The sequence below is a fragment of the Eptatretus burgeri genome, chromosome 4 (assembly GCF_056783735.1).
Source record: "Eptatretus burgeri isolate ZD-2024b chromosome 4, Ebu_testis_v1, whole genome shotgun sequence".
Classification (NCBI taxonomy): Eukaryota; Metazoa; Chordata; class Myxini; order Myxiniformes; family Myxinidae; genus Eptatretus; species Eptatretus burgeri.
This window is the reverse complement of record NC_140964.1, coordinates 82,637,794-82,646,916: the sequence shown is the minus strand read 5'-3', so window position 1 is coordinate 82,646,916 and position 9,123 is coordinate 82,637,794. Positions and strand designations below refer to the sequence as shown.

The following is a 9,123-nucleotide window of genomic DNA, read 5'->3' as shown; positions in this document are numbered from 1 at the left end:
TCAATAACCAGATATTTTGGTACTGATCCTAATGCCTGGATTTGGGAGACTTTGCTTTATAAATTATATAGATATTTGAATGTAAAATATCAGGACATTTTAGCCACAATTGAAAAACGTCATGTTCAAACGTCAATGACGTCATAACGGTAAGCCCGATCGAAGTCAAATTTGGTGTGTGACGTCCTTAAGGTACGTCCTACAAAACGGTATGATCAAAACTGATGAGATTGAAAATTTACGTCATCTTGTGACGTCATTTAGACGCACTTCCGATGACGTTACGTCAAATCCAACACTACATATCCGAAAGATATCTCGTCATGGAACAATATGGCGGTGGTTGCATGTCGATAGCTGTATTATGAAGGAAGTTATGCTCAAAAGAGTGTTTTTGACCTTTTCATGACCTTGACCTTGACCTTTGACCCGATCGCTCCCAAAATCTAATCAAATCGTCCTTGGATACTCACGAATCATCCCACCAAATTTCATGCAATTCGGTTTAATACTTTCTGAGTTATGCGAATAACAAACAAACACACATATTCACAAATAAATAAATACACAGCGACCAAAACATAACCTTTCGCAGAATGCGAAGGTAATAAGTGTTCACACAAGGAACCCAGATGCAGGAGGAGGCCATTTGGCCCATCATGCCTGCGCCACACCAACACTCGACCGATTAGAGAGCTCATAGAACGGGATACCCCACACAGTGTTTATGTTTATACTTCAATTTAAATAAAGATCATTTTAAAAAATATAGGAATTTAGCGCAACTGAAGCCATATATACTACCCTTATACACTGTATTAAGATGATGTTGAGTCACAGGAGATGGAGGGTTTATTGATCATCATAAAAGGCAGCATCAATCGGCATCGATGTAACCATATTGGAAACATCTTGTTCACCTTCTCATCTCTTCTTCTTCTTTCGGCTGCTCCCGTGAGGGGTCGCCACAGCGGATCATCCGTTTGATCCGCATAGTGATTTGGCACATGTTTTACGCCGGATGCCCTTCCTGACGCAACCTTGGTCGTCTCTTACAACACAGGGATAAGGTACACCTATTTTAACCGGGGTATACACCGGCCCAGTATACTGGTACTCATTTCACCGACCTCGGAAGGATGATAGGCTGAGTCAACCCCCTGGTGTATTAATTCAGTGGCCCAACGGGGTTTGAACTCAGGACCTCTTGGATCCCAAGCCGCTGCCCTAACCACTGCGCCAACACCAGGCTCTTGTTCACCTTCTCATGTCACCCATATATTGATATACAGCTTTGTTCTTGGAAGTATAATGAAGTATTATTATTATTATGAATTTGTGTTCAAGTACTGTCAGACCCCGACATTTCCGGTCCTGCTATTCGCGGACCCCAATCGTATTTGCGGGTCATAAAGTGTGACCTGCTTCTACATTCTTGCTTCGTGTATTCATGATATGTATGTATGATTGTATGTATGTATGTATGTATGTATGTATATATATATATATATATATATATATATATATATATATATATATATATATATATTATATAATTTCAACGAAAGAAGCACGGTGACGATGACACGACCATGACGTCATGCGCATACATTTTTTGTCATAGTCAGCATGCTTCTTTCGTTGATTTTAATATTCCTGGCTGCATACGTCCTGACTGGTGATCAGCAGGGCTGAGACAATGTGCTTGCATGGCAGGCGACACTTGTTGCTGACAGGTCATGCAGCAATTGCTGTGATGGGACGACTCAATCTGTGCCCTGCTGCCTCATCAAGTTCGGGGGTCTGATTCAGTTATATATACATATATACATATAATCATATATACAGTGGGACCCGCTTAATAGAATCACGGTTAATAGAATCACCCGTATTATAGAATCAAAATCGTTGAGACCGATTCCATTGTATCTAAATGTACACAATTTTTCCCGTTTATTAGAATCAAAAACCCGCTTAATATAATAGAATCAGCTGCTGGCCATCCACTTCGACAGTTCAGCGCCTACTGGCCGCACAGTTCCAACTTTTGCCACCAGGCGGCTGACGTCACGCTAAAAATAACGCTATGCCACTACAGTGATTTCGGTAGTCATTGTACAGATAGGCAGACGGCTGACAGCTGCAGTCTAAGCACTAGGCGTGTCGTCATTTCCACGATGGACAGAAAACGAAAGCGGACAGATCGTTCAAACATTTATAAAGCATAAATCCTGAGGGACTATGACGCTTTGCCCAGAATGAGCCAACGAGAAGCTGCAGACAAGTTGGAAATTAACCAGCCGATCCTATGCAAGATTCTGAAAGATCGAGAGGCCATTCTGAAAGGTCAAGTGGATTCATCTTCTTCTCAGAAACGCAAGCGAAGCGGCAACGCACCCGATGTCGAATCAGCAATGGTCAAGTGGATTCAAACTTCTAGAGAAAAGGAAGCACCGCTTTCTGGACCTCTGATGCGGGAGAAAGCGGCTCAGTTCGCGGAAAAGTTCAACAACAAGAAGTTCAGTGCGACAAACGGCTGGATTGACCGGTTCAAGAAAAGACATGGAATCGTCCACAAGAAACTTCACGGAGAGGCAGCGGCGGCTGACGTAGGAGGGAAACAACAATGGCTGGACCACGTGTTTCCGGATCTCGTAGAAGGCTTCACGGCTGATGAGATCTGGAATGCTGACGAAACCGGGTTCCTCGAAGAGGAACGTTCCTCTTCAAGGGAGATCAGCACTGCGGTGGGAAAAAGCCAAAGGAAAGAATCACGGTGCTTTTTTGCTGCTCGATGACTGGTGCTAAGCGTCCTCCTTTCGGTCTTGGTAAAAGCAAGAATCCACGGTGTTTCAAAGGCCTCAAAACAATTCCAGTTCGCTACAGAGCCAATTCCTCCGCATGGATGACTGGTTTCCTCTTCACTGAATGGCTCGATGAGTGGAATCGCGAGCTTCGGCGTCATGACTAGAAAGCGTTGCTTCTCATCGACAACTGTCCGGTACATCCCCAATCACTTCAACTGTCGAACATTACTGTGGCATTTCTCCCGCCGAACACAACCTCTGTTCTTCAACCGTTAGATCAGGGAATTATCCGTTCATTCAAAGCTCATTACCGCCATGCCATGCTACGAAAAGTGCTCACTGAGATTGACAACGAGGATGGAGCAATGACAGCGAGTGACTTGGCGAAAAAGATAACGATCCTCGACGCTATGCTGTTTACGGACGCAGCATGGAATGATGTGAAGACTACCGGCATAGTGAACTGCTGGCGCAAAGGAGGAATTTTCATCGGAGCGGCAAGCGAAGGCGAAAGGGTCGAGAGCAATGACGACGACGAGTTAGCCAACCCTCTTCAAATGGATCCCGACCAATGGCAGGACTTCGTCAACATGGACGCCACTCTCCAAACCACAGACGATGATGTCACAGACGAAGCCATCGTTTCGGCAGTCCAACGCGAAATGGGAATTGCTACTGACGCAGACTATGACGCCGACACTAAAGTGGAGGAAGAGGAGGAAGAGGAGATCTCTGTCCCGACCATCAAGGAAATGATGTCTGCAGCTAAGACGATCAGGCTTGGTTTGCTATCACATGGGTTCAGTGACATGGCCTTCCTGCGCAAACTTGACAAGGAGGTCACCGCCATTGCCACAGACTCGTTAAAGCAGGCAACAATCGACAATTTTTTCATTACAGAGTAGGCTCATCGACAAACCTATGTTGTTTTGCTTTGAAAAGTACATATGTACTGTACGTGTAATTGTTTTATTTTCAGTAGTAAGTTACATTGTTTTGAGCAAGTGTGTCATAGAAATCAAACTAAATGCTGAGTATTTGTCTCCGTATGTGTACTCGACATTTGATCCGCTTGATACTCCACAACTCTGGTGAACTCGGATATTAGAATCACCCGCTTATTAGAATCAAATTTGTCCGGCCCAAAGTGATTCTATTAAGCGGGTCCCACTGTACATATATACATATTGTAGATTTCCCACCCGTCGGCGTGCGAACGACCGCGTTTAGCCAATAGCGGTCGCTTCGCCCACCGAACGGACAATCCAGTCGTGACTTTCTGGAACAACGCCAGAAACCAGTCACGGGTGGGTTTTTAATCCCACCACGGCCCAGTCCATATTCTACCCGCGCGAAATAGGGTCAATCGCCAAATATCGATATACCTAAGTACCCGCGCGGGTAACCTACCGAGGGACCGTACCTCGGCGAAGGCCTGCTTGGACACGAACCGCTTAAGCGGTCCGTTCCGTTCTGGGATAACCGAGCGGGTATTATCGCCAGACCTTGCCGGACCCGATTCTATTTATCGGCTATTTAAAAACAAACTATATTCCGAGTGCAAGATGGGGCAGTTCAATGAGGGAATGGACGCAACGAACAGGTTTACATTCACACAAGGACATTTATTATGATAAAGCACGTATGCAATTAAACAAGGCAAAACATGTTTGCAATTATACAAGCAACAAAAGCACGACAAAAGAACTACAACCGTCTACTTATTATGTACAGTCACTTGCACTTAACAGCAGTTCCTACTTATTAGACGGGCCCACGGACACACGTACGCACACACACACCCAAGAAATGGTGGCAGAGGCCTTTAATAACGAGCTCCAGCTCGGAGGACAGGTGAGCTGAAACCCAGAACCTATCTCGAACCTCTCCACCTCGTGTGGTCTTCAAGTTGTTCGGACCCGGGCTCCAGCGAGAGCGAGCTGGATCCAATCGCCGAGCCGCGATCCTTCCCGAGCTCCCGCGAATCCTCCCGCACTTCTCAACACGTGCTGGTGAGACGAGGCGCCGATCCTTCCCGTCGATGCGTCGCTTCCCCGAGGAACCACCTCCCGCTCTTCTCAGCACGTGCTGGTGAGACGAGGCACCGAACCTTCCCGTCGATGCGTCGCTTCCCCGAGGAACCACCTCCACCAAGAGGTCGATGAGTCGCACCAAGCCGGGAAGCAAAATGGAGAACAAAGAGCTCCACGAACCAAGAAGAAGAAGCCACCACTCGCAGCTCGAGCTGAGCGACCGGCTTAACTTCCTTCCAAACAGGGCAGCTTGAAGTAAAAAGCTCTCCTGAGCCAAGCAGAAGCCGAAGCTCACGGAACCGTCAAAGCAAAGAGCCTCCAAAAAGCCTCCTCCCGAGCCAGGCCTCAGCCAAAGCTCACTGAGCCAGCCGAAGCAAAAAACTTCTGAAGGCCTCAACCCTAACCCAAGCCAAACAGGACCCGAAGGTATCCTGAACAGCTATCTCTCAACTCCCTTCTCCAACTCTGCCCTTCCAACTCTGCCCCTCTCCAACTCTGCCCCTGAACAAAAGAAAAAGGTCTCCTCTGATCCTTCTCCGCCCCCCACTCCTCCACGCCCGACGTGACTCATGCCCTCGTGATCCATCCCCCCGTTCAGCCACGGGTGGGAGGGAATTGTTGCCATCATGAGTCACGGGACGGCAGGGTTCTTCTTGCTCTTCGCAGAAGAGGGGGAGGGATGTCTCCATTGTTCGTTCCCTAACTATTAAATCGATCCGCAGCGCATCTAATCGATTTCTGAACATTTAAACAATGAAAGGTGAGTTATCTAGGGAACAAGCACATATCGACATAGCTGACTAAAGGAACCTGTATGTTGTGTGCAATCGAATTTCCAAATTCGTAACAATATATATATATATATATATATATATATATATATATATATATATATAGTATATGTATGTATGTATATATATATATATATATATATATATATATATATATATATATATATATTGTTGTGGTTGACGAAATTCGCAAACCACTATTCAGGTCCCTTAGGTGAGATATCTCTGTAAGTATATGTGTAGTTAGGCCCAAACCCGTTGTTTAGAGGGAATAAATGTCATTCATTCGGGCTGCGACCCCTCTAGATAGCCGTTTTTCTTTTACTATCTTTATTTTGGACCAGCCGCCATTACTATCATTACTACCACCACCAACCACGTCTCAACAGCCATCACACAACAACCACCAACCGCAACGCCGCTTCACAACAACAGCCACGACCCTTGCCGTCACATCTCGCTCTCGCAACCATCGCATCACCGTCATTCCCGCGCCGCTTGTGGGCACCGATACTGGACTCGTGCAGGGCGCGCACCGAGCAGCGGGTGCAGAGGCACAGCCTTTCCGAAGAAAACGGATCAAAAACGACTCACGCCCACTTCTGTTCCGTCCTATCGGCGAGCGTGGGGCGATTTGGCCCCGCCTCCAGGTGCGTCGGAGTGTGGTCGCTATATGCAAATTCGCGGATCAAAAAGCATTCACGCCCACTTTTTTTTCTGTCCAATGGGGAGCCAGCCAGAGGTAAAGGGTCGAAGGTGAAGGAGCGAAGCCACGGGGGCTATAAAGGGCCGCGTTCGCTCGTAGTTGAGTCAGTCAAGGCAGTTCGGAGTTGAGTTGGGAAGAGCCAGTCAAGAGAGGAGTCTGAGAAGGCAGTTGGACGGAGCTGTGGAGAGTTGGAGAGGTGGCAGCGGCGAAGGCAGTCGAGGGGGTGCTCGTGTCAGAGTCAGGGAGCTGCGGAGAGGAGAGGCCGGCAACGCGACCGAGGTCGTGGTGGAGACGCTCGTCGCGGGACCCGAGCCAGGGAGATATCCTCCTTCCCCCGAGCATCAACAACCCCTCCTGTTTCCCCCCGCGCTGAGATAGTGCGAGAAGGGGGCCCCGTTCCCACCCCATTCCAGACACTGTCCGCGAGGCCCGCGGAGTCGGGGTGCCACCGCCATTTTGCGGCTCATCACCAGACGGGTAGGCCCGACGCGGTCTCGGCCCCAGGCCCGTCTGCCCCCCCATCATCCTTGAGGGTGGTCCTTTTCTTTTGCTTTGAGAATAGGTCTTGTCGGCGCCGTCTGTGAAGTAAAACTGTATAAGTGTTGCCGTGTGCTCGGTAGTCGGTTATATCTGCATTGTGTTTTGCTTTTACATTTGCTTTTTGTGTATTATTGTGTGTTTCTTCTTCTTTTACATTTGCTTTTGGTGTAATTGTATATGTGTGCTTTCCGTTCATCGCGAAATAAATGTGCTTTATGTTGAACTGTTTTCCCGTTTCGCTTCGTCTTTTCCTTTATTGAATCTCCATCTTACTTCACGTAAAGGGTTGGTCGTGGGCTAAAACGCCCGATAATTAATCGAACCGTCCAGGTTGACGATATCACCGCTCGGTTATCCCGATAGTACGGAACGGGTCGCTTAAAGTGGCCCGTGTCCGAAGTCGACCTGCGGCGAGGTGCGATCGCCCGGTCTACCCTCCGTGTGGGTACTTAGGTAGGTCGAATTTGGCGAGCAACCCTATCCCACGCGGGGGGCCGATTGGCACGATCGTGGTGAGGCCGAAAGGCCCACCCTTGACTAGTTCCGGGCGTTAGTCCGAGAGGGTCACGACGGGATTGTCCGTCCGGTGGGCGACGTGCCGCGATTCGAGTTACGTGGCCGTTCGCACGCCGGTGGGCGCGAATCCGCAACAATATATATACTTATCTATCTATAATTCCAGCTGTGTGTGTGTGTGTGTGCGTGTGTGCGTGCGTGTGTGTGACTGCTGTTTCTCGGCAACCACTGGTCCGATCTAATTGAAACTTGCCAGCTATATTGCTGGGGACCTGAGTATGTGCCTGTTCAAGGTTTGATATTAATCGGACAAGTGCTTCCCAAGTTATGGCCATTTATTTATTAAACCAATGACAAGACACGTTGCTGCAGCCATTTATTTACCTAAGCAATGACAAGACACGTTGCTGCGTAGGCGTGGCTGCGTAGGCCAGTGTGCGGCCGGCCGACGATGACGTCACGGGCTGTGCCGGTTACGATGGGGATTGGCGCCTTAGTTACCGTGGCGTAGAAGTGGCAATGGTCAATGGCAGCGAATTACATCATTCGCTGGGTTTGAACGTACGGCTACGCAGATACGGCAACGCACGTACGGTCACGCGAGAGCGAAGGAACGACATGTGTGGTTGTTTCTGGCACGCCGTTTGAAAGTTTTTATTTATTTATTTTTGGTTTGCAAGTACGGCCAAGTACGTACAGGCACGCGAGAGCGAAGGAACGGCCTGTGTGGTTGTTGTTTCTGGCTCGTGGTTTGAAAGATTTTTTTGTTTGTTTTTTTTGCACGTACGGCCACGCACGTACGGGCACGCGAGAGCGAAGGAACTGCCTGTGTGGTTGTTTCTGGTACGCGGTTTGAAAGTTTTTTTTAATTTATTTATTTATTTTTGGTTTGCATGTACGGCCACGCACGTACGGGCATGAGAGAGCGAAGGAACGGCCTGTGTGGTTGTTGTTTCTGGCTCGCGGTTTGACAGTTTTTTTTTTTGTTTTGCATGTACGGCCACGCACGTACGGGCACACACGTACGGGCACGTACTAGTATATATAATATATGTCGACAGTAATGCGCCGCATTACGACGTTTCGGTCAACGACAGACCGCATATACTGATTGTGGGCTGGGGTTCAGTGGCGATAAGTGACCACTAGGTGGAGCAGTAGAGTCGTCTCCCACTGAACACACGGAATTTCGGTCATGACTCTCGGACAACTCCGCAAGGTCACGGGTCCCTAAGCGAACCGTGGTCGCCAATATTTTGATGGCGTGGGGTTGGGTTAATTGCCTAATTTCAATATACCTAAGTACCCACATCGTCCAACTACCAGGGAAAACCACACCCTCGACCGACTTTGTCCGAACCGAGTCGCTATCACCGACTCAGATCCGGCGTAACCGAGCGGATGCTACCAAAACCGCGCCGGACCAAATGAACAATTTATGGCACGAATGGCTTCACTTTAACAGGGGTTTATTTATAACAATAATCGGGGAGAGGGAAAGCACACAAAGAGCAGAGTTATCACGAATAAAAGAAATGCAAACCATGTACAATGAACAACACTTAAAAATTTCTACTTATACAGACTGGTGCCACACACACACACACACACACCCACACACACCCAAAGAAATGGTGGCCGCAGCCTGTATTTGCAACTGCCCGCCTCGTGCGGTCTGCTCGAGCTTGTCCGGTGGCGGGACTCGAACCCACCGCCAACAACGCCACACC

At 48.4% G+C, this 9,123-nt stretch overlaps 1 protein-coding gene across 5 annotated transcripts in view; it reads left to right on the top strand.

The window, feature by feature from the left end:
- LOC147028535 (tRNA N(3)-cytidine methyltransferase METTL2-like) overlaps window positions 1-9,123 on the top strand; it is a 120,613-nt gene that overhangs the window by 2,247 nt on the left and 109,243 nt on the right. The window lies entirely within an intron of this gene.